Here is a 25,307-nt window from a genome sequence, read left to right as displayed (position 1 = left end):
TATTTTGTCACTATCAACATAATAACTACTTAAGCAAGTGCAATAGTTGGATTATACTTGATCAGCAGTGGATCCGTGTACTATATAGTAATGCAAAAGAATCCAAAACACAAAAAGGAAACAAATACATGCATGCATACATACTAACATACACATGTATAAAGAACAATGATCCTCTTCTTGTACTATTTCAAAGGAGCTTAATTAAGTATAAAGTCATAGTCATACCTCGTGCTCTCAAATCCAAAAATAAATTCTCGGCAAGAGTTTCCCACTATAGCCTTCCTAATGACTGAAATACACTTGATATAGATTTTGCAGATGAAAGCATTTCTATATCTATATTTTTCAACACATCTGTAATCTGGATCTTCAGATCACTTTCACAAAGAGCCAATAAGTAATTTTCTGCAATAAAATTTGATTCCAATTAATGTATTTTGGTGCCATATGTAACAAAATTCCTTTTACCATGGGACATCAACATACACAATAAGCGAAATTACATCAGTATGTGTCAGGTTAGGCTTGGCACAATCACTTCTATTATCATGAAGCTAGATACTAGATATGTCCTGGGAATACAATTTAGCATGAATTTTCAAACCATGTTTCTAATATCTACGATATGAACAAAGACTAACTTGTTAATTGCAGTATAATGGCAAATCACACCCATGTACAACAAAGATAACAAGTTAAACTAGAATATTTAGTATTTTTATTTCACAATGCATGGCATACAATCCCAAATCAAATGAAGGATCTCTTGTAAAAAGCATCAGCATAGTCTCTACATTAAAATAAAGCAAATCATGAACATCCCACATGGTACTGCTAAAAACCTATGCTATATATATATATATATATATATATATATATATATATATATATATATATATATGTTACTGTTATCTGAAAAAAAGGCTACTTTGTAATTCAAGTGTAATAAAACAATTGTCATATCCAAAAAATAATCACTTGATACTACTTTGTAATTTATTGACAAAATGTTGTTACATGATTAGTCTAATGTATGATAATTTCTTTCAACCTAAGAGTATTAAGCTTTTGCAATTTCCAACCCAAAAAACACATTAATGTATTCCCTAAACCCATCATCATTTGCGAAAAAATAAATTTCTCTAATCTTGTGAAAGGTGTGGCAGGTGAGCAAGCTGTCAGACTCAGCCTGATGGCACTTCCCAGCAATTTGGTTTATGTGAAGTGTGTCAGCCACCTTCTCCAAACCACCACAGAGGGCATTGTAGAACCTCATCACATGCTTCACATCATAAGTATTTCCCCCAAACAGCTCTTTCACAAGCTCCAAGAACTCCTCCAAGAGTGTGGGAAGAACATCCCATGTCAGAATCTTCACCAAATATCCAATATCATAAGCACCATGGAATGTGACCCATGTCAATGCTTTATTGAACAACAGCCCAGATGCTACTGCCAACTTCGCAAAATGCACCGAAGAAACTCCAGCCACTGCATTGCGTTCAAAGTCGATGCCCTGGTTTCGTAGGAGTGCCACAGAGTCCTTTGCGTGGATGTCACGCATAAGGTTGAAGTCTCAAAAATTGAATTGCCAGATGTAGTGATTTTTGTTGTTGGTTCCTAGGTCAGGGAGGTTGCCGTGCTGATTTGACAGAGTGAGTCCAAGTTGAATAATTTTGAGTGCGTCCAAATTGGCCTTCATGACTTGGTAAGTTTCTTCTGGGACAAGATTCCAGTAGGTCTTGTTGTGGGGCAGGATGACTATACCGGGAAATTCAGTGTCAATGGAGACAAATCTATATTTGTCAATCAAGCTGCTTATGATTTGGAACTCAGAATCAGCGTTGGCAGCCCACACTTGCCTGATCACAACTGAACTATTGGGACTAGGCTCTAGAAGTGGCAGTCGTTCCACAAACCTTGGCTGAGCAGCACGATAAAATAGCGGAAAACCAACAACCATGGGCGGTGGTTGTAACACCCTAATTACCCTAAGCCTTACCTCGCGTCGTAAAACAAAGGTTAATCAAAGGTTACAACAATTCTAAAGCTTATACCTATTTATATATAAAAGAAGTAATATATTCGAGAAGCCCGATGAAGCATACAGCTCAAAAACAGGATTTGAAAGGCGTAAAACATTCACACGAAGCTATAAATTCAACGCACAAGATATAGATGTAATATAACAAAATAGAAGAGTATAATAGTATAAAGATCTAGCTACGGCTCACGGAGTTTAAGCCGGCTAGCTATATACAGACAATACAGAATTCTGAAAGTTAAAAATAGCTTACAGAAGTTTTTCTCTCAAAGTAAGCCTCTAGGCAAAAGTAAATACAAAAGTGAGAGATATAAACAAAATAATCAAAAAGACTCCAAAATATATCCAGGATTCTCCGCTCTGTCACCATCAAAGCAACTCACCGAGGTGGGTTGCGACCTGCATATGAAAACAATAACAGAATATGGTATGAGAACAGGAGGTTCTCAGTATGGTAACAGTGCCCAGTGATGTAAGATATAAGACTCCGGGATGCCAGAGGCAATCCTAGAACTTCATATCCATCACAAGATTCATCTTAAAGCATAACTAAAATAGTAAAGCATAACTTAAAACCTTAACATAATAAAAGGGTAATCTAACTTAGGGAATTTTCCAATCTAACAGTTCTCCGCTGTCCCACAGCCTTCACCAACCTATCCTCCATGCGATCCCATCGCCACCGCCTTTCGAACCTCCTCAATCCCAGTAGAATACACACTTAATACAATGCAAGTAAAACACAAGTATAGGCATATATATCAAGTAAGTTAAATAGGCAATTAGGCATGTTATACAAATAGACAAGCAATTTCAAGTCGGCAAAGCAAACAAACAGATAGAAGATGCACATGATGAATGCCTATCCTACTGGCTGTGATATCACATTGTCGATTCAACTACCAACCCGACACATCTCCATGGAGATGTCACCCTTCGGAATCATAATGGGAACCCCCGAGATATGGTGCTCGGAACACCGTCCAGGATTTTGTGCCTGCACACTCTAGTGATCCGAAGGGATGGGAACGGGATACTCTTTCCACGAACCTCACATATCAACGCAAGCGGGACGAACCACCGCCCTTATGCCGCTGCCGCTATCTCGACAGGCGGGATCCAACCACTATCCCTGCTGGGCGCATAACGTCTCAACAATCTCAATTTAAAAATGTTACATCAATGGTTTTGAAAAAAAATTATTATTTCATTATATCAATAATTTATCATTTCAAACTCCGAGTCCTCGACTCATCTCAACCACTATCAATTCAAAATTTTCTTTCTGAACTCATTAGTTCATCAGTTCTCAATTCATATATATTTCTCCCTTCATACTCCACCAAACCCATCCTCAGTACACCAGAAACCTAAGCCTTTGTTCTCTAACTTTTCAAGGTATAACCAAATTAAATCTCCTAGGACCTTTTCCCATGTTTCGATACTCGAAAATAAGCCAAAGAGTCTTAAATAGGTGTCACAGAAGGTTACAAGCTTGTTGGGAAGGTGAAAGAGTTAAAAATAAGAATTTAGTTGAAAAACAAGGCATGTGCGTACGCACAGGGGTGTGCGAGCGCACGTCCAGGAGGATTTTCAAATTTGTGCGTACGCATAGAGGTGTGCGTACACACAAGTGTACAATTGTCCAATTCTGTTCGCTCGCACAAGGCGTGCGAACGCCCCCAATAGAATGCACCTTCCACCGTGTGCGTGCGCATAGGGCTGTGCGTGCACACAGCTTGCAGAACTTCGTTGGTTATGTGCGCACATAGAGCATGCTAGTGCTCCCATCAATAGCCATGTCCCCGTGTGTGCGTGCGCACAGGTTCAAAAATTCAAGAGGTGTGCGTGTGCACAAGGTTGTGCGTGCGCACACAAACCAGAAATAACAAATTTTCTAGCATTCACAGAATTCAGAATTTGACACCAAACTTTGAATGATCATAACTTCCTCTACAAAAATTCATTTCCTACAAACTTTATATCCATTTAAAGTTTTTTCAGTGAACTTTAATTTAAAGTAAATTTCAAAAAATTTTGATAACTGAGGTTCAAGTTATGATCCGTCAAAGTTCACCGAAAATTCATTTTTACCACAATGCACAAATTTCTCAATTCCTTGAAATATATGGCCAAAACCAAATCAAACCATTCCAAACTCCAAGTTACATCAAAATTTACCATTTTATGTTATAATTCTCCCTTCATTCCAATTTTCCACTCACTTTACAATATCATCAACCCCAACACATCGAATATCTCACACTAAAACCATTTTTAAAACCACACATTCATCCATCATCATATCACTAAAAAGAATTAAACACACAGAACACCAAAAATTATGCAATCAAGATAAAGAAGTTGAGTAATAACCCATGTGATCTCTCTCCATTGTTTTTCCTTAGCACAAAACACCAAAAAAAAATTAAACGCACCATGTGGTAAACAGGAAAGGAAAGAAGAAAGAACAGAATTTTTTTTTGAAAAGAAATAAAATAAGGAATAATAAAAATAAAAGAAGAATTCGAAAATAAATGAAAGAGGTGAACTAAAAATTCAAAAATTAAATAAAGAAAAATACTAGTATTTTAAAAAAATATTTTTTAAAAAGAAAAATTACTACGGGGACACCAAACTTAATTTCAAAAGTTAAGGAAAGATTTGTGATGCAAAATTCGAAAATTAAAACTAAAAAATAAAAAAATTAAAGCTAAAATGCCTAATCTAAGAAATTAAACAACTAATAGTTGTCAATCACAGTCAATCCCCGGCAACGGCGCCAAAAACTTGGTGCGGAATCTATAACCACAAACTAACCGGCAAGTGCACCAGATCGTACCAAGTAATACCTCAGGTGAGTGAGGGTCGATCCCACAAGGATTGATGGACTAAGCAACAATGATTGAATGATTTACTTAGTTAGACAAACAGAAAAGAGTGTTTTGAGAGTTCAAACGCATTAATAGTAAATTCTGGAGATCAGAGAACAAGTAGTAAACGGATTGTGAAATATATATATGAGAAAACAGTTAAGGCTTCAGAGATATCTATCTTCCGGATTGACTTTTCTTTCCAACTATTTTAATCATGCAAGATTCCATTCATGGAAAACTATACGTGACTAAACCCTAATTCCTTAGACCTTTTTATTCTCCTCTAACATTCATCAACCGCCAATTCCTTGGTCACTTGATTCCAATTAGAGGGTTAAGTTCAAAACTAGTTTATGTGCCACAGAAATCCTAATTATCCAAATATAAGAGAATTATATGTCATGTATCCCGTTAAGTCCAGATAATTAGAGATTTAGGAGAAATTATTTTAAAGATGTTGTTCAAGGAAAGAGCTTTTCCAAGTTTTACAAGAACTCAATTAGAACAAGGGTCATACTTTTGTTCCATCCTAATTCATAAGATGAAGAACGAAAACAATTATTGAATTTGAAATCAATACATGAATTAAAATAGAAAAGTAATAGTATTAATCCATAGAATAAACAGAGCTCCTAACCTTAACAGTGGAGGTTTAGTTGCTCATGGTTCAGAGAGAAAACTAGGACTCAGAAAAACTGTAAATTGCGGAATAAGGTAGAAGAGAAGAGAAGAAACCCGAAGGGCTGATTCTTTTCCCTTTTATATCTAATCCTAATTAATGTAAAATATATTTTCTAAAACTAAATAATATCTTTTCCTAATTTTAAATAAAATAAAGTTTAATCAAAATTTGCAAAGCCTTCACGTGTAGTGCATCTTGGGACGAGTGGGGACCATTGGATTCATTGAGGGTGGCGCCAAACTTGGAAGAATCCAAGTTTGGCATGGAGTGGTGTGTAGCCTTTCTTTGGAGTTCTTGTGTTGGCGCCGAACTTGAGTAAACTCAAGTTCGGGGTGGAGATGGCAGCGCGTGTTCCTTGGAGGCTTTTGAGTTGGCACCACCTCAAGTTTGGCGTGAAGTGGTCCGTACGAAGTGGAAAAAAGGGTATACAATTATATATCTTTGGAAAGCTATAGAAGTTAGCTTTCCAATGCCGCTGAAATCATGTCAATTGGACCTACATAACTCAAGTTATTTCTGTTTGAGTGCAAGGAGGTCGGGGTTGACAGCATCATTCGCTTTCTTCCTTTTCTGCTACAAAACTCCGTCAAATCCATCCGAATGCTATCTGAAATAAACAAAAATTGTAAACAACTCAAAGTATCATTCATAGTGGCTAAAGGTAATTAAATCTTGATTAAAATCAACAATTTGAGTGCAAATTCACTAGGAAAAGATAGAGAAGATGCTCACGCATCACAACACCAAACTTGAATTATTGCTTGTCCTCAAGCAACCAAAATTAGTAAATGATTAAGATGTGAATTTGCATGAGAGGTGAGAGTTCAGTTATGCTCATGTCTCTTCTTAAAGTGGGGTTTATCTATTGTAACTCTGAACATTTTTGGCATCTCACTCTCCTTTGAATCAGAGAAATCTCACTGTCATTCGGAATTAGAATCCGGATTATATTATGAATTCTCTGATCTTTATACTTCAGTTTAATCCTCGAACATAGTAGATATCCCTTAATTCTCAATTACTTGGTGCTTTGCACCTTGAGCCTAGTCGTGACTTTAAATGTTTTGTCTCAATGGTTAATTGACACCAGAACACCACAAGCACTTAACTGGGGAACTCTCTTGAAGTTCTGATTTCTCTTTCAGTTACTCCTAGACAGTGGTGCTCAAAGACTTTAGCATACTCTGCTAAATGCATTTGGCATCGACTCTAAATGTTCTGTATCAAGGATTACTTGACCCAAGAACACCACAAGCATATGACTAGGGAAACAACTCTTTGAGCTTTTAATCATATCTGACCTCCCTAGTCATGGATGCTCAGAGCCTTGGACCTTGCTTTTTATTTTTTTTTTCTTTGCTGTTTCTTTTTGCTTCAAGGATTAACTTTCACTAACTTCAGAAAATTCATAATAATTCTCTAAACTCCTGTTCCTTATACATCAACATTCCTTGGTTCAAATTCAAACATGCACAGTTCATGTCATACATTCAGAATCACAGAGAACACCATCACATTTAAGTAAATAAGACTACTGATGAGCGGATATTTTATACGCTTTTTGGTGGTGTTTTCATGTAGTTTTTAGCATGTTTTATTCACTTTTTATTACATTTTTATTATTTTTATGCAAAATTTATATTCTTGGGTTCTACTATGAGTTTGTGTGTTTTTTTGTAATTTCAGATATTTTCTGGCTGAAATTGAAGGATCTGAGCAAAAGTCTGATTCAGAGGCTGAGAAAGGACTGCAGATGCTATTGTATTCTGACCCTCCTGCACTCGAAGACTATTTTCTGGAGCTACAGAAGCCCAATTGGTGCACTTTCAGTTGCTTTGGAAATTAGACATCTTGGGCTTTCCAAAGATGTATAATAGTCCATACTTTGGCCGAGATTTGATGGCCCAAACTGGCGTTAAACGCCAGTGTTGAAACCCTTTCTGGCGTAAAACACCAGAATAGGCATACCTCTTGGCGTTAAACGCCCAAATGGGAACCAAAGCTGGAGTTAAACGCCAAGAATAGCCTATGCACGTGAAAGCTTCAAAGCTCAGCCCCAAACACTCACCAAGTGGGCCCCAGAAGTAGATTTCTGCACTTTCTGCACTTAGTTACTCATTTTCTATAAACCTAAGTTACTAGTTTAGTATAAAAACTACTTTTTGAGATTCATTTTGGGGACTGATGACATTTTACATCTCATATGGTATCTTCTACGGCATGAGTCTCTAAACCCCATAGGTGGGGGTGAGGAGCTCTGCTGTGTCTCAATGGTTTAATACAATTACTATTGTTTTCTATTCGACCACGCTTGATTCTGCTCTAAGATACTCACTCATACTTCAATATAAAGAATATGATGATCCGTGACACTCATCATCATTCTCAAATTTATGAACGCGTGCTTGACAACGACTCCCGTTCTATTTGAGCTCAACGTAGTCATTGGGCGACAGCTTGAGTGTGTATCTCTTGGGTTTCTAATCTACGAGTTTGACTTGCATCTCCTGACAATAGAGCATTCAAACCCATGAGATCAGAACCTTCATGGTGAAGGCTAGAACAAACGAGCTTCAAACTCACAAATGTTGGGCACAGTGATAGTGTGCAAAAGGACAGAGAGGTCTTATTCCGACACGAGTGAGAACCGACAGATGATTAGCCGTGCGGTAGCTGTGCCTGGTATTTTTCATCCGAGACGAGAGATCCGACAGATGATTAGCCATACAGAAGCCGTGCCTGGACCATTTTCACTGAGAGGGAGGATGGTAGCCATTGACAACGGTGATCCACCAACATACAGCCGGCCGTAGAAGAAGCCATGCGTGTTTGGAGAAGAAGACAGTAGGAAAACAGAGATTCAGACGACAGAGCATCTCCGGAACCTCAAGATAACCATAGCTTGCTTCAAGCCGGCAATCTCCGTGGGATCGACCCTTACTCACGTAAGGTATTACTTGGACGACCCAGTGTACTTGCTGGTTAGTTGTGCGGAATTGTCACATAAAGTGTCTTGCAGTTTTGTGCACCAAGTTTTTGGCGCCGTTGCCGGGGATTGTTCGAGTTTGGACAACTGACGGTTCATCTTGTTGCTTAGATTAGGAAAAATGTATCTTTTTTGGTTTAGAGTCACTAAATTTGAGTCCTTTATTTTCTTTTCAAAAAAAAAAGTTTTCAAAAGTCTTTCAAAATTTTATTTTTCTTTATTAATCTCTAAACTTTCTTTGAGTCGTTTAATTGAGTCTTCTGTTTGAGTTCAGTTTCATGTTTTAAGTTTGTTATCAATTGTATGTTTTTTTTTTCGAATTGTATGCTCTTTTTATTCTTCATATTTTCGATTTTTATGTTCCTTGTTCTTTCTTGATCTTCAAGTTGTTCTTGTTTATTTTCCTTGTTTAATCTTTAGTTTTTCTTGTTTTGTATCTTTCCTTATTTTTCTTGTGCATCTTCGAATTATTAGTTTCTAAAGTACAAAAAATTTTTAAGTTTGGTGTCCTTTGTGTCTTTATTTCCTTAAAAATTTTCAAAAATTTATTCTTGGTGTTCATCTTGATCTTCAAGTTGTTCTTGGTGTTCATCTCGACCTTCAAGTTGTTCTTGGTTGTTTTCTTTGTTTTGATCTAAAAATTCTAAGTTTGGTGTCATTTTATTGTTTTTCTCTTTCCTCATTAAATTCAAAAAATCAAAAAAATATATTTTCCTTTATTTACTCATCATTTTCGAATTTCTTGGGTTGACTTAGTCAAAATTTTTAAAATTTGGTAGTTTCTTGTTAGTCAAGTCAAAATTTCAATTTAAAAAATTTATCTTTTCAATTCTTTTTCAAAATAAATTCTTTTTCAAATTTTCTTTTTATTTTTTTTGAAAATATCTTATAAAACTTTTCAAAATCTTTTTAATTTCTTTTATTTAATATTTTTCGAATTCATTGTCATATTTATTATTTTGATTGAAAAATTTTAAGTTTGGTGTTTTCTTGTTAAGAAAGTTTCAATCTTTAAAATTTTAAAATCATATCTTTTTCAAATCTTTTCTTTTATTTATTTTCTTACAAGTATTAATTTTTCAAGTATTTTTTTAGATATATCTTTCTCAAAACTTCCTAACCACTTTCTCTCTCTACATTTTCGAAAATCATATCCAAAATTTTTCAAATCTTTTTAATTAATTAATCATTTCAGTATTCGAATTCCTTTTATTTCTTTATTTTTTTAGTTTTCGAAACTTATATTCTATTTTCTAATTATTTTATTTTATTTTCTTTTAAATTCGGTTTATCCTTAATTAAATAAAATAAAAACAAAAATATTTTATTTTCTCTTTTATTTATTTTTCAAAAAACAAAATAACTCCCCCTCCACATCCATTCTTTTACCTGTATCTCATCTTCCAATACCAATGCTCTATATCTTGACATAGAGACACACATTTTCACATCTCCTAGCTATCTGTATACACAAAAACAAAAGAGGTTCAAGATGAACTCAACTGGAGATGAACAGTCCAGAAGGACTCTGGGATCATATGCTAACCCCACTACTGCTTCATATGGGAGTAGTATCTGTATACCCTCCATCAGAGCCAGCAACTTTGAGCTGAACCCTCAGCTCATTATCATAGTACAGCAAAATTGCCAGTATTTCGGTCTTCCACAGGAAGAACCTACTGAGTTTCTGGCACAGTTTTTATAAATTGCTGACACAGTACGTGATAAGGAAGTAGATCAGGATGTCTACAAATTATTACTATTTTCATTTGCTGTAAAAGATCAAGCTAAGAGGTGGTTAAATAACTAACCCACAGCAAGCATAAGAACATGGAAACAGTTATCAGACAAATTTCTGAATCAATATTTCCCTCCAAAAAGGATGACACAGCTAAGGCTGGACATTCAAGGCTTTAAACAAGAGGATAATGAATCCCTTTATAATGTCTGGGAGAGGTACAAAAAGATGCTAAGGAAATGCCCCTCTGAAATGTTTTCAAAATGGGTGTAGTTAGACATCTTCTACTACGGGCTTACAGAAAAGGCCCAGATGTCTCTAGACCACTCAGCTGCTGGATTGGATCTATACACATGAGAAAGACAATTGAAGAGGCTTAAGAGCTCATTGATACAGTTGCTAGAAATCAACATCTATACTTAAGTAGTGAGTCCTCCATGAAAGAAGAGGCTAAAGCAGTATCCACTGAACTTAGTCCTCCAGAACAAGTTGCTGAACTCAATCAGCAATTGCTTTTTATAACAAAACAGTTAGCAGAATTTAAAGAGATGCTACAAGACACTAAAAATACTAACAAGAATATGAAAGTATAATTGGATCAGACAAGACAGCAGATATCAAAACAGATAACAGAAGAGTGCCAAGCTGTTCATTTAAGGAGTGGAAAGACATTGAATGTCTCAACTCAAAGCAGCAGAAAGCCAAGAAAGGAACAACTGACAGAGGATGACCAAACCACTGCCCAAAATCCCTCTGAGGACAGTAAGAGCCCAGAGAGGAATGATTCTGGCATTCAAATGCCAGAAAAGGGTGAGAAGTTGGCGTTGAACGCCTAGTGGATGGCCAATTCTGGCGTCCAAACACCAGAAAAGGGTGGCAGTCTTGCGTTGAATGCCCATACAGCACCCAATTCTGGCGTTCAAACGCCAATGAGGGATCAGACACCTGCAAGTGCTGATAACAACCCCCTTAAGCAGGCTTCTCCAACTACTTCTGTAGGAAATAAACCTACAGCAACTAAGGTTGAAGAATATAAAGCCAAGATGTCTTATCCTCAGAAACTCTGCCAAGCGGAACAGGATAAACAATTTGCCCGCTTTGCAGACTATCTCAGGACTCTTGAAATAAAGATTCCGTTTGCAGAGGCACTTGAGCAAATACCCTCTTATGCTAAGTTCATGAAAGAGATCTTAAGTCATAAGAAGGATTGGAGAGAAACTGAAAAAGTTTTCCTCAATGAAGAATGCAGTGCAGTCATTCTGAAAAGCTTACCAGAGAAGCTTAAAGATCCCGGAAGCTTTATGATACCATGCACATTAGAGGATGCTTGTACCAAGACAGCTCTATGTGATCTTGGGGCAAGTATCAACCTGATACCTGCATCCACTATCAAAAAGTATGGTTTGATTGATGAAGTTAAACCAACCCGGATATGCCTCCAACTTGCTAATGGCTCCATTAAAATTCCATCAGGCATAATTGAGGAAATGATTGTCAAGGTTGGGCCATTTGCCTTTCCCACTGACTTTGTGGTGCTGGAAATGGAGGAGCACAAGAGTGCAACTCTCATTCTAGGAAGACCTTTTCTAGTGATTGCATGAACCCTCATTGATGTCCAAAAAGGGGAGGTGACCCTGAGAGTCAATGAGGATGAGTTTAAGTTGAATGCTGTCAAAGCTATGCAGCATCCAGACAGCTCAAAAGACTGCATGAGCATTGATGTTATTGACTCCCTGGTAGAGGAGGTCAATATGACTGAGTCTCGAATCAGAGCTAGAGGACATCTTTAAAGATGTCCAGCCTGATCTGGAGGAACCAGAGGAAATAGAAAAGCCTCTGAAAACTCCTCAGGAAGAGGAAAAACCTCCTAAACTCGAGCTCAAACCACTACCACCATCCCTGAAATATGCATTTCTGGGAGAAAATGACACTTTTCCTGTGATCATAAGCTCTGCTTTAGAGCCACAGGAAGAGAAAGCACTAATTCAGGTCCTGAGGACACACAAGACAACTCTTGGGTGGTCCATAAGTGATCTCACGGGCATTAGCCCAGCCAGATGCATGCACAAGATCCTATTGGAGGATGATGCTAAGCCAGTGGTTCAACCACAGAGGCGGCTGAATCCAGCCATGAAGGAGGTGGTGCAGAAAGAGGTCACTAAGTTACTAGAGGCTGTGATTATTTATCCTATTTCTGATAGTCCCTGAGTGAGCCCTGTCCAAGTTGTCCCCAATAAGGGAGGTATGACAGTAGTTCATAATGAAAGGAATGAACTGGTTCCCACAAGAACAGTTACAGGATGGCGTATGTGTATTGACAACAGAAGGCTCAATACAGCCACCAGAAAGGATTATTTTCCTTTACCATTCATAGATCAGATGCTAGAGAGACTAGCAGGTCATGAATACTACTGCTTTTTGGATGGCTATTCAGGTTATAACCAAATTGCAGTAGATCCTCAGAACCAAGAGAAAACAGTATTCACATGTCCATCTGGAGTATTTGCCTACAGAAGGATGCCATTTGGTCTATGCAATGCACCTGCAACCTTTCAGAGGTGCATGCTCTCTATCTTCTCTGATATGGTAGTGAAATTTTTGGAAGTCTTCATGGATGACTTCTCAGTATTTGGAGACTCATTCAGCTCCTGTCTTGACCATCTAACACTTGTTCTGAAAAGGTGCCAAGAGACTAACCTGGTTTTAAACTGGGAGAAATGTCACTTTATGGTGACTGAAGGAATTGTCCTTGGGCACAGAATTTTGAACAAGGGAATAGAGGTGGATCAGGCTAAGGTAGAGGTAATTGAAAAATTACCACCACCTGCCAATGTTAAGGCAATCAGAAGCTTTCTGGGGCATGCAGGATTCTATAGGAGGTTTATAAAGGATTTTCCAAAAATTGCAAAACCTCCGAGCAATCTGCTAGCCGTTGATACACCATTTGTCTTTGACACAGAGTGTCTGCAGGCCTTTGAAACTCTGAAAGCTAAGCTGGTCACAGCACCAGTCATTTCTATACCAGACTGGACATTACCATTCGAACTAATGTGTGATGCCAGTGACCATGCCATTGGTGCTGTATTGGGATAGAGGCATGACAAGCTTCTGCATGTCATTTATTATGCTAGCCGTGTTTTAAATGACGCGCAGAAAAATTACACAACCACAGAAAAGGAGTTGCTTGCAGTAGTTTATGCCATTGACAAGTTCAGATCTTATTTAGTAGGATCAAAAGTGATTGTGTACACTGACCATGCTGCTCTAAAATATCTCCTCACAAAGCAGAATTCAAAACCCAGACTCATAAGATGGATGTTGCTTCTGCAAGAGTTTGATATAGAAATAAGAGCCAGAAAAGGGACAGAGAACCAAGTAGCTGATCACCTGTCCTGGATAGAACCAGTAGAAGGAGCGTCCTTCCCTCCTACTGAGATCTCTGAAACCTTTCTGGATGAGCAACTATTTGCCATTCAGGAAGTACCGTGGTTTGCAGACATTGCAAACTATAAAGCTATGAGATTCATACCCAAAGAGTACAGTAGGCAGCAAACAAAAAAAATTGGTTTCTGATGCAAAGTACTACTTGTGGGATGAACCATATCTCTTTAAGAGATGTGTAGACGGAATAATCCGTAGATGTGTGCCTAGAGAAGAGGCACAGAAGATCCTATGGCATTGCCATGGATCACAATATGGAAGACATTTTGGAGGTGAGCGAACAGCCACAAAGGTTCTCCAATATGGCTTTTACTGGCCTACTCTCTATAGAGACTCCCGAGAATTTGTACGTAACTGTGACAGTTGCCAGAGAGCTGGTAATCTGCCTCACGATTATGCCATGCCTCAGCAAGGGATCTTAGAGATTGAGTTATTTGATGTATGGGGTATTGAGTTCATGGGGCTTTTCCCACCATCATATTCAAACACTTATATTCTGGTGGCAGTAGACTATTTATCTAAATGGGTAGAGGCAATTGCAACACCCACTACTGATACTAAGACAGTGATGAAGTTCCTCCAGAAGCATATCTTCAGCAGGTTCGGTGTCCCTAGGGTACTAATCAGTGATGGAAGCACCCGTTTCTGCAATAAACAGCTTGACTCTGCTCTGATCCGATATGGAATTAACCACAAAGTGGCAACTCCATATCATCCACAGACAAATGGGTAGGCTGAAGTCTCAAATAGAGAACTAAAACGAATCCTGGAATGGACTGTAAGTACCCGTAGAAGGGATTGGGCAAGAAGTCTGGATGATGCTTTGTGGGCATACAGAACCGCATTCAAGACTCCTATAGGGACCTCTCCATACCAGCTTGTGTATGGAAAAGCCTGTCATCTGCCAGTGGAACTGGAACACAAGGCCTACTGGGCAACCAGGTTCCTAAACCTTGATGCTAAGGTAGCTGGAGAGAAAAGATTACTCCAGTTGAATGAGCTGGAGAAGTTTAGACTCAATGCTTTCGAAAATGCTAAAAATTTACAAGGAGAAAGTAAAAAGGTGGCATGACAGAAAGCTGTCATCTAGAGTCTTTGAGCCAGGACAGAAGGTTCTGCTGTTTAACTCTAGGCTCATATTATTCCTTGGGAAATTGATATCCCGGTGGAAGGGACCATATGTGATTACAAGTGTGTCATCATATGGATATGTAGAGCTTCAGGATATTGACTCTGACAAAAAGTTCATTGTTAATGGACAGAGAGTCAAACATTATCTTGAAGGCATTGTTGAGCAAGAGTGCTCAAAACTGAGACTAAATTAAAAGCTCAATAAAGTCCAGCTAAAGACAGTAAAGAAGCGCTTGTTGGGAGGCAACCCAGCCATTATAAAAAATTAGATGTTTATAACAATTATATGAGTCTATTTAATTTTGTTATTCATGTTCGTTAATGCATTTTAGTGAATAAGTCAGGGAAATGAAGGTTCGGGACATAAAGCAGAGGAATCACAGAGAAAAAGAGCTCACTAGCATCAAAACACCAGTAAAGGGGCATTTTGGGCATTAAACGCCAAAATGGCTATCATTCTGGGCGTTAAACGCCAGAATAGCTATCATTCTGGGCGTTTAACGCCAGAAACAGTAGCATCCTGGGCGTTCGCAAAAACAGCCCAATAACAAAGGATTTCTGGCGTTTAACGCCAGCCAGGATACCTGGCTGGGCGTTAAACGCCTAAATGACCTGCCAGATGGGCGTTAAACGCCAGAACGGCTATCATTCTGGGCGTTTAACGCCATAACAGCACAAGGGAGGTGATTTTGTTTCCAACTTCAATTTTTTCGAATTTTCATGTTTTAATTCAAAATTTTCTGCATCAAAACATTACAAACATTCATTTTTTAATTTCTATTTCTAAAAATTATTAATCTTTTAAATTCTTTTTCAATTCTTTTCAATTCTTTCCCAAAACGTTTTTAAAACTCATTTATCTTTTTAAGATTCTTTCCAAATCTTTTTAAATTGCTTCATATTATCTTAGATATATTAACAACATTTCAACTTTAACTTCCTCCTATCTTTGTCATATCTTTTAAATTTTTAAATTCTTATCTTTTTCATATCATGTTTATCTTTTATCAATCATACCTTTCATCTTATCTTTTTCAAAAATTTGAAACCCATCCCTCCCTCCCCTTTAAAAACACATTCGGCCAGCCCCTTTTCACCCATCATTCGAATCCTTCTCTCCATCTATTCATTTTTTTTTGCTCGAGGGCAAGCAAATCTCTAAGTTTGGTGTGCTTTCTGTGATCCCTGAGCTAAAACAAACTAATCTCATGGCTCCCAAAGGAAGACAAACAACTTCAAGAGGCAAGAAAGAAAGCAATCCAAAACCACTTTGGATGAATGAAAAATTTTGCACCAAAGAACATGCAGACCATTACTTCAAACTTGTGTGCAGAAGATCAGTGATCCCCGAAGGTAAGTTCAATCTGAAAGAAGACGAATACCCGGAGATCCAAGAGCAGATTTAAAATAGGGGCTGGGAAGTCCTGGCTAATCCTGAGATACATGTTGGAAGAAAATGATCCAGGAATTCTATGCAAATCTGTGGATGACGGATAAGCAAAGAATAGAGGGAACTACTTTCTACTCCTTTCGGACTATGGTCAGAAGGAAGATTATTTACTTCCACTTTGACAAAGTGGGAGAAGTTCTCAAGCTTCCTCAACTACAAGATGATCCAGAGTCCTTTAATAGGAGAATGGCCAAAGATAAAAGGCTAGATCAAGTTCTAGAGGACATATGCCTCCCTGGAACCAAGTGGATTACTAATTCAAAAGGTGTCCCAAACCAGCTAAAGAGAGGAGATCTCAAACCAGTTGCTAGAGGTTGGCTGGATTTCATTGGGCGTTCTATACTCCCAACCAGCAACCGCTCTGAAGTCACTGTCAAGAGGGCAGTGATGATTCACTGTATTATGCTGGGGAAAGAGGTAGAGATTCATCAGCTGATTCCTGGTGAAATTTACATATTTGCAAACAAAGAATCCACTGATGCCAAATTGGCTTACCCAAGCTTGATTAGTCTGTTATGTAAAGATGCAGGGGTAAAGATGGGTGTGGATGAATATATCCCAGTTGAACGCCCAATCACCAAAAAGGTGATGGATGGAACTCAAGTTCAAGAAAACCCCATCAAGAGGAGGGCGCATGAGCTCCTCCCAAAAATTCGTCAATTTGAATTCTGGGCCTGCTTAGAAGCTTCTGTCACCAAGTTGCAAGAAGCTATGGATCAACTCAAAGAAGAGCAACAAAATCAAAACAGCATGTTCTGCAAACTGCTCAAGGAACAGGAGAAGCAGGGGCGTGATCTACAGGAGCTGAAGCGCCAGAAGCTCTCCTCTGAAGCGCCAGACGTCCCACAGATAGAAGGAGCCAACACCCTTCAAAGCTAAAGGTTGTTGAATCCTAACTCTGTGATAACTTTTATTGAACCTATTGCAAGAGATATATGAAGCATTAGTATTAGAGTAGTTTATTTTTATGTCTTTAATTATTATTCCATAAGTATTAGTAGTATTTAAATTTTCATTTTAATTTTCTGTTTTTTTAATTAATAAAATTCGAATTGCATGAGTAGTATTTTATTTTTATTTTCCAAATTGGCTATAATTTATTCCTCTTATCATCATTAAACATGAATAAAATAGTAGATTTTTAGGAATAAGGGTGCAACCATTTTGAGTATATTAATAAGAAAAATTCAAATTATTTATATGTGGAGGCATTACTTTAGCTCTCTAAATGAATGCATGAACAAAGCATGTTTTGATACTAAAGATGAAAGTATGTATTGGCTCTTGAAGGAATGATGAAAAAGAAACATGTTATTGATAATCGGAAAAATCATAAAATTGATTCTTGAAGCAAGAAAAAGCAGTGAAAAAGAAAGCTTATTCAAAAAAAAAAGCAGAAAAAGCCAAAAGCTCTTTAAACCAAAAGGCAAGAGCAAAAAGCCACTAAAAGGATCCAAGGCTTTGAGCATTAATGGATAGGAGGGCCCAAATGAATAAAATCATGGCCTAAGCAGCGTAATCAAGCTGTCCCTAACCATGTACTTGTGTCATGAAGGTCTAGGTGAAAAGCTTGAAACTGAGTGGTAAAAGTCATGATCCAAAGCAAAAAGAGTGTGCTTAAGAACTCTGGGTACCTCTAACTGGGGACTCTAGCAAAGTTGAGTCACAATCTGAAAAGGTTCACCCAGTTAAGTGTCTGTGGCATTCATGTATTCTTAAAGTACATTTTGAAAAACAGAATGCTAAGGGTCACGGCCAAGACTCATAAAGTAGCTGTGTTCAAAAATCAACAAAACTAAAACTAGGAGAGTCAATAACACTATCTGAATTCTGAATTCCTAAAGAATCCAATAATTCTGAGCTTTAGAGGATAATTGAGATGCCAAGACTGTTCAGAAGCAAAAAGCTATACGCCACGCTCATTTAATTTGAATTGTGAGTTTTATTGAAGACTCTGAGATGTTATTGCATCATTATCTTCTTTTTATCCTATTTTATTTATCTAGCTGCTTGGGGACAAGCAACAGTTTAAGTTTGGTGTTGTGATGAGCGGATATTTTATACGCTTTTTGGTGGTGTTTTCATGTAGTTTTTAGCATGTTTTATTCACTTTTTATTACATTTTTATTAGTTTTTATGCAACATTTATATTCTTGGGTTCTCCTATGAGTTTGTGTATTTTTTTGTAATTTCAGATATTTTCTGGCTGAAATTGAAGGATATGAGCAAAAGTCTGATTCAGAGGCTGAGAAAGGACTGCAGATGTTGTTGGATTCTGACCCTCCTGCACTTGAAGAGGATTTTCTGGAGCTACAGAAACCCAATTGGCACGCTTTCAATTGCGTTGGAAAGTAGACATCTTGCGCTTTCAAGTCCATACTTTGGCCGAGATTTGATGGCCCAAACTGGCGTTAAATGCCAGACTTGAAACCCTTTCTGGCGTAAAATGCCAGAATAGGCATACCTCTTGGCGTTAAACGCCAAAATGGGCACCAAAGCTGGAGTTAAATGCCAAGAATAGCCTATACACGTGAAAGCTTTAAAGCTCATCCCAAACACTCACCAAGTGGGCCCCAGAAGTGGATTTCTGCACTTAGTTACTCATTTTCTGTAAACCTAAGTTACTAGTTTAGTATAAAAACTACTTTTTGATATTCATTTTGGGGACTGATGACATTTTACATCTCATATTGCATCTTCTACGGCATGAGTCTCTAAACCCCATAGGTGGGAGTGAGGAGCTCTGCTATGTCTCAATGGATTAATACAATTACTATTGTTTTCTATTCGATCACGCTTGATTCTGTTCTAAGATACTCACTCGTACTTCAATATAAAGAATATGATGATCCGTGACACTCATCATCATTCTCAAATTTATGAATGTGTGCTTGACAACCACTCCCATTCTATTTGAGCTCAACGTAGTCATTGGGCGACAGTTTGAGTGCGTATCTCTTGGGTTTCTAATCCACGAGTTTGACTTGCATCTCTTGACAACAGAGCATTCAAACCCATGAGATCAGAACCTTCATGGTGAAGGCTAGAACAAACGAGCTTCAAACTCACAAATGTTGGGTGCAGTGACAGTGTGCCAAAGGACAGAGAGGTCTTATTCCGACACGAGTGAGAACCGACAGATGATTAGCCGTGCGGTAGCTGTGCCTGGTATTTTTCACTGAGAGGAAGGATGGTAGCCATTGACAACGGTGATCTACCAACATATAGCCGGCCATAGAAGAAGCCATGCGTGTTTGGAGAAGAAGACAGTAGGAAAGCAGAGATTCAGATGACAGAGCATCTCCGGAACCTCAACCTGTTCCTCATTACTGAATCACATGTATCATTCATTTCATGTTATTTACTTTTCATAAACAAAATCATTCATATCATTTGAATCTCCCGAATAATATTTACAGGATAACCATAGCTTGCTTCAAGCCGACAATCTCCGTGGGATCGACCCTTACTTACGTAAGGTATTACTTGGATGACCCAGTGCACTTGCTGGTTAGTTATGCGGAATTGTCACATAAAGTGTCTTGCAGTTTCGTGCACTAACTACTCTTAAATATAAACTCAATTTCTCATGCAATACATCACTTCTTTTTTTTCTTTTCTTTTTAGATTCAAGCTCAATGAGCGATATATGAGACAATTTTTTTTAACTAAAAGCAAATAACAGAATGAAACTAAATCTAAGCACTGAAAGTACTAAAGATCATGCAGGCAATCAAAACAATAGAAAATAGAAGACAACAAAATAAGAATGGAAGGGAAAATAGAATGAAAGGAACTCAACCACCTCAGTTATGCTGGTGGCCATCTCATTCCTCCAGCTGTGTTCCTTCATGCAGAACATTCATCTCCCCATGGTGCCACTGATGAGAAGGTAAATAGAAAGTGCACTCTACAACACCAAACTTAAAAGTTTGCTTGTACCCAAGCAAACAAAAACTCCAGGGTGTCAAAAATTCCTTTTAATTGCTCCTGTTCCTATTTTAATCATTCTGCATGACCAAAACACATGTAAAACAAGAAAAATTCTAAAAAAAATTGAGATAAAGTACTTTAAAACCAGAACTAAAATAACTATAATGCTAAAATCAAAATAACTATAAAATTAAAACCAAAGTAACTACAAAACCAAGGATACTAGTAGTTGGGTTGCCTCCCAACAAGCGCTTCTTTAATGTCATTAGCTTGACACTTGATTGTTGAATTTTCTTCCTCTTCTTCCAATTAGTTAAAAGAAATGTCTCCAAGGGAGGAGAGGTGAAAATTAGTGCCCTTTGATATAAATTCCTCCTAACAAGCTTTCTTTTATTGTGGCTAACTTGATTCACCTTACTTGTTGGGGTAGAGGTTGGATTATTTTTTGCTGACCTTTTCTTTTTCATGGATATTTTCTTTTGTTTCTTGGTCAAAATCCCCTTTTCAGTGCTTTCCTTGGTTTCCTTCACTTCTTTGATTTCAAAATTTGGGTGTTGTGTGATGGTTGGAGTGTACCCTTCATCAAGAACTTCTTGAATTGGTAGTTCAAGAAACTTACCCTCTATGCCACTCTCTGCTTCATTGGAGTGTAGATTCCCATAATTGTTTTCATCCCTTACAACCTCCTTTGTTTGTGCATCTTCCTGTTCTTCCATGTGTGAGGGTGGAGAGTTCTCTAATTCATTGGAGTATGAACTCCTTTGATTGATTTTCTCACTTTCTTCCATAGGATCTTGCATTGTATCTCTTGGGAAGGAATTTGCTTGTTCCTCTTCCTGGGGCTTGATAATCAACTCCACATATTTCTCTATATTTTTTACAATCATCTTCATATCATGTATGAATTCTTTCATGCGAAGCTCAAGAGCTGATGGTTCTTGATATGAATAAGGAGAGGAGGGTGGTTCTTGATATGAATAAGAAGGAGATGATGGTTCTTGATAAGAGTAAAAAGAGGATGGTTCTTGGTATGGATAGGGAGATGGTGGCTCTTGATATGAGTAGAAAGATGATGGTTCTTGATATGGATAGAGAGGTGGTAGTTCTTCGTATGAATATGGAGGTGGTGGTTCTTGATAGTTGGAACATGAAACACTGAAGTTTCTTTGGTTTTGACTTTGCCAACCAAAATTCGAGTAGTTCCTCGATCCACAATAATAAGAATCACTCCTTGGGTGTGAGTAATAACCCATGTGATCTCTCTCCATTATTTTTTCTTAGCACAAAATACCAAAAAGAATTAAACGCACCATGTGGTAAACAGGAAAGGAAAGAAGAAAGAACAGAATTTTTTTTTGAAAAGAAATAAAATAAGGAATAATAAAAATAAAAGAAGAATTCGAAAATAAATGAAAAGAGGTGAACTAAAAATTCAAAAATTAAACAAAGAAAAATACTAGTATTTTAAAAAATATTTTTTTAAAAGAAAAATTACTACAAGGACACCAAACTTAATTTCAAAAGTTAAGGAAAGATTTGTGATGCAAAATTCGAAAATTAGAACTAAAAAATAAAAAAAATTAAAGCTAAAATGCCTAATCTAAGCAATTAAACAACTAATAGTTGTCAATCACAGTCAATCCCCGGCAACGGCGCCAAAAACTTGGTGCGGAATTTATAACCACAAACTAACTGGAAAATGCACCGGGTTGTACCAAGTAATACCTCAGGTGAGTGAGGGTCGATCCCACGAGTATTGATGGACTAAGCAACAATGATTGAATGATTTACTTAGTTAGACAAACAGAAAAGAGTGTTTTGAGAGTTCAAACGCATTAACAGTAAATTCTGAAGATCAGAGAACAAGCAGTAAACGGATTGTGAAATATATATGAGAAAACAGTTAAGGCTTCAGAGATATCTATCTTCCAGATTGACTTTTCTTACCAACTATTCTAATCATGCAAGATTCCATTCATGGAAAACTATATGTGACTAAACCCTAATTCCTTAGACCTTTTTATTCTCCTCTAACCTTCATCAACCGCCAATTCCTTGGTCACTTGATTCCAATTAGAGGGTTAAGTTCAAAACTAGTTTATGTGCCACAGAAATCCTAATTACCCAAATATAAGAGGATTATATGTCACGTATCCCGTTAAGTCCAGATAATTAGAGATTTAGGAGAAATTGTTTTCAAACTGTTGTTCAAGCAAAGAGGTTTTCCAAGTTTTACAAGAACTCAATTAGAACAAGGGTCATACTTCCGTTCCACCCAGATTCATAAGATGAAGAACGAAAACAATTATTGAATTTGAAATCAATACATGAATTAAAATAGAAAAATAATAGTATTAATCCATAGAATAAACAGAGCTCCTAACCTTAACAATGGAGGTTTAGTTGCTCATGGTTTAGAGAGAAAACTAGGATTCAGAAAAACTGTAAATTGCGGAATGAGGTAGAAGAGAAGAGAAGAAACCCAAAGGGCTGATTCTTTTCCCTTTTATATCTAATCCTAATTAATGTAAAATATATTTTTCTAAAACTAAATAATATATTTTCCTAATTTTAAATAAAATAAAGTTTAATCAAAATTTGCAAAGCCTTCACGTGTAGTGCATCTTGGGACGAGTGGGGACCACTGGATTCATTAAGGGTGGCGCCAAACTTGGAAGAATCCAAGTTTGGCGTGGAGTGGTGCCTTTCTTTGGAGTTCTTGTGTTGGCACCGAAATTGAGTAAACTCAAGTTCGGCGTGGAGATGGCAGCGCCTGTTCCTTGGAGGCTTTTGAGTTGGCGCCAAACTTGAGCTTCCTCAAGTTTGGCGTGAAGTGGCCCGTATGAAATGGAAGAAAAGGGTATACTATTATATAACGTTGGAAAGCTCTGAAAGTTAGATTTCCAATACCACTGGAATCACGTCAATTGGACCTCTGTGGCTCAAGTTATTTCTGTTTGAGTGCAAGGAGGTTGGGGTTGACAGCATCATTCGCTTTCTTCCTTTTCTGCTACAAAACTCCGTCAAATCCATCCGAATGCTACCTGAAATAAACAGAAATTGAAAACAGCTCAAATTAGCATTTATAGTGGCTAAAGGTAATTAAATCTTGATTAAACTCAATAATTTAAGTGCAAATTCACTAGGAAAAGATAGAGAAGATGCTCACACATCAATACACTCGGTTGAATGAACCTCTTGTTCAGAAGCTCTTCGAACTGAGCCTTTAGTTCATCCAGCTCTGTCGGAGCCATTTGATATGGTGCAATCGACACTAGTCCAGCTCTCGGTACCAATTCAATCGCAAATTCAATCTCCCTTTGAGGTGGGAACTCAGGAATATCTTCCGGAAATACTTCCGGCAAGTCTCTAACTACCGAAATTTGATCTAGCTCCTGATTATCACCTAACGTATTCACAGCCAACAGTATATAACCCTGACACTCTTCTCCACTGCAGTTCACTATTACAAAGTTCAGGTAATAGCCCTCAGCTATCACTGTTCCACTTTCTCCTTCCGGCATAAACTGAATTGACCACTTAAAACAATCCAACAAAACTCAATTCTTTGACAACCAATCAAACCCCAAAATTATCTCCAACCCAACCATTGGTAATCAAATTAAATCATGCATAAATTCTCTACCCTCAATCTTGAAACCTACTTGTCTACAACCTGACTTAGTCACCACCGTCTGATGCGGAGTATGTACATGCAACTCAAATGCTAATTCTGACACTTTCAAGCCTAGTTCCTCAACTTTAGCAAACAAAATAAATGAATGTGAAGCTCCAGTATCATACAATGAAACCAAGATCTTGTCACTAATTAAACAGTTACCTCTCATCAGAGGATCCGCCTTAGCAGCATCCTTGGCGTTCACAGCAAATACTTGCCTTTGGTGTTGACTCTGACCTGCATTCGGGTTCTTCCCACGAGTACAATCCCTCGCAATGTGACCAGGTAAACCACAATTGAAGCAATCACCTATACCAATCTTGCAAGAGTCATATGGATGAAAACGTCCACAATGATCACAAATTAATTTCGGAGAAACCTTACTCTGATTCCCCATCCCTTTGCCACGCTGGTACTGATCATAAGTGTTCTTTCTGAAGCCTCCTTGACCTTGAGGTGCATGTCCTCTTTTCTTGAAATTCTAACCACTTGGCTGAAAGTACTTACCATGTCCCCGACTAGTGTTTCCTCCATGAGTGTCCCTTGACGAGGCTACCGTCTTTGCATATTCCTCAACAACTCTTGCCTTGTTCACCAGATTGGAGATAATATGAATCTCCAAAGGAGTCACAGCAGTCATGATATTATCCTTCAAGCCCCTTTGATACTTGATGCACTTCCAGCTTTCGTAGGTCTCTGGGGCACCCTGACACACCCTAGAGAACCTTCAGAGCTCCTAAAATAGGTTAGTATATTCCGCCACAGACAAGGAACCTTGCTTCAACTGCATAAGTTCCATCCCCGTCGCTTCCTTTGCAGATTCAGGAAAGTACTTCTTATAAAATGCCGTCTGGAATACATCCCAAGGGATGTCGGCATTCTGAAGCTGGAGCAAGCGGCATTCTCCTTGCCACCAGTGCTGAGCCTCTCCCAAAAGCTGATATGCAGCAAACTCCACATACTGGTTATTCAGAACATGTTGTGCTTGTAGCGCACGCTCCATGGCCTGAAACCAATTATCCACTTCTATAGAGTTGGTTGAACCTTTGAAACTTGGCGGATGAACCTTGAGAAAATTAGCCAAGGTCATCGGAGCACCTCCCATGTTATCACCATTTCCTTCCGTATTATCATTTCCGTTTTCATCTCCATTTCCATTCCCGGCTGGTTGGCCCAACCTCTGCACAACTTGCAGAGTCGCAGCAGCATTAGCCTCCATGGTGTTCACAAGATTCGCCATTGCCGCCATGAACTCGGCATAGTTATCGGCCGGTTGCTCATTCCTACTCTCTCCTCAGGAACGTGTACAACCTCATTCGTGAGTGGCCATTAGGGTTCCTGTCT

The 25,307-nt window shown here is 38.0% G+C and overlaps 1 pseudogene; it reads right to left on the bottom strand.

Annotated features, from left to right (window-relative positions):
• Nucleotides 1–1,063: 1,063 nt before the first annotated feature.
• On the bottom strand, nucleotides 1,064–24,603 carry LOC107647044 (uncharacterized; annotated as a pseudogene).
• Nucleotides 24,604–25,307: the final 704 nt, after the last annotated feature.

Source organism: Arachis ipaensis, chromosome B6, assembly GCF_059453495.1.
Source record: "Arachis ipaensis isolate K30076 ecotype BB chromosome B6, ASM5945349v1, whole genome shotgun sequence".
Lineage (NCBI taxonomy): Eukaryota > Viridiplantae > Streptophyta > Magnoliopsida > Fabales > Fabaceae > Arachis > Arachis ipaensis.
The sequence above is the reverse complement of the archived record's forward strand: the minus strand, read 5'-3'. Positions and strand labels throughout refer to the sequence as shown.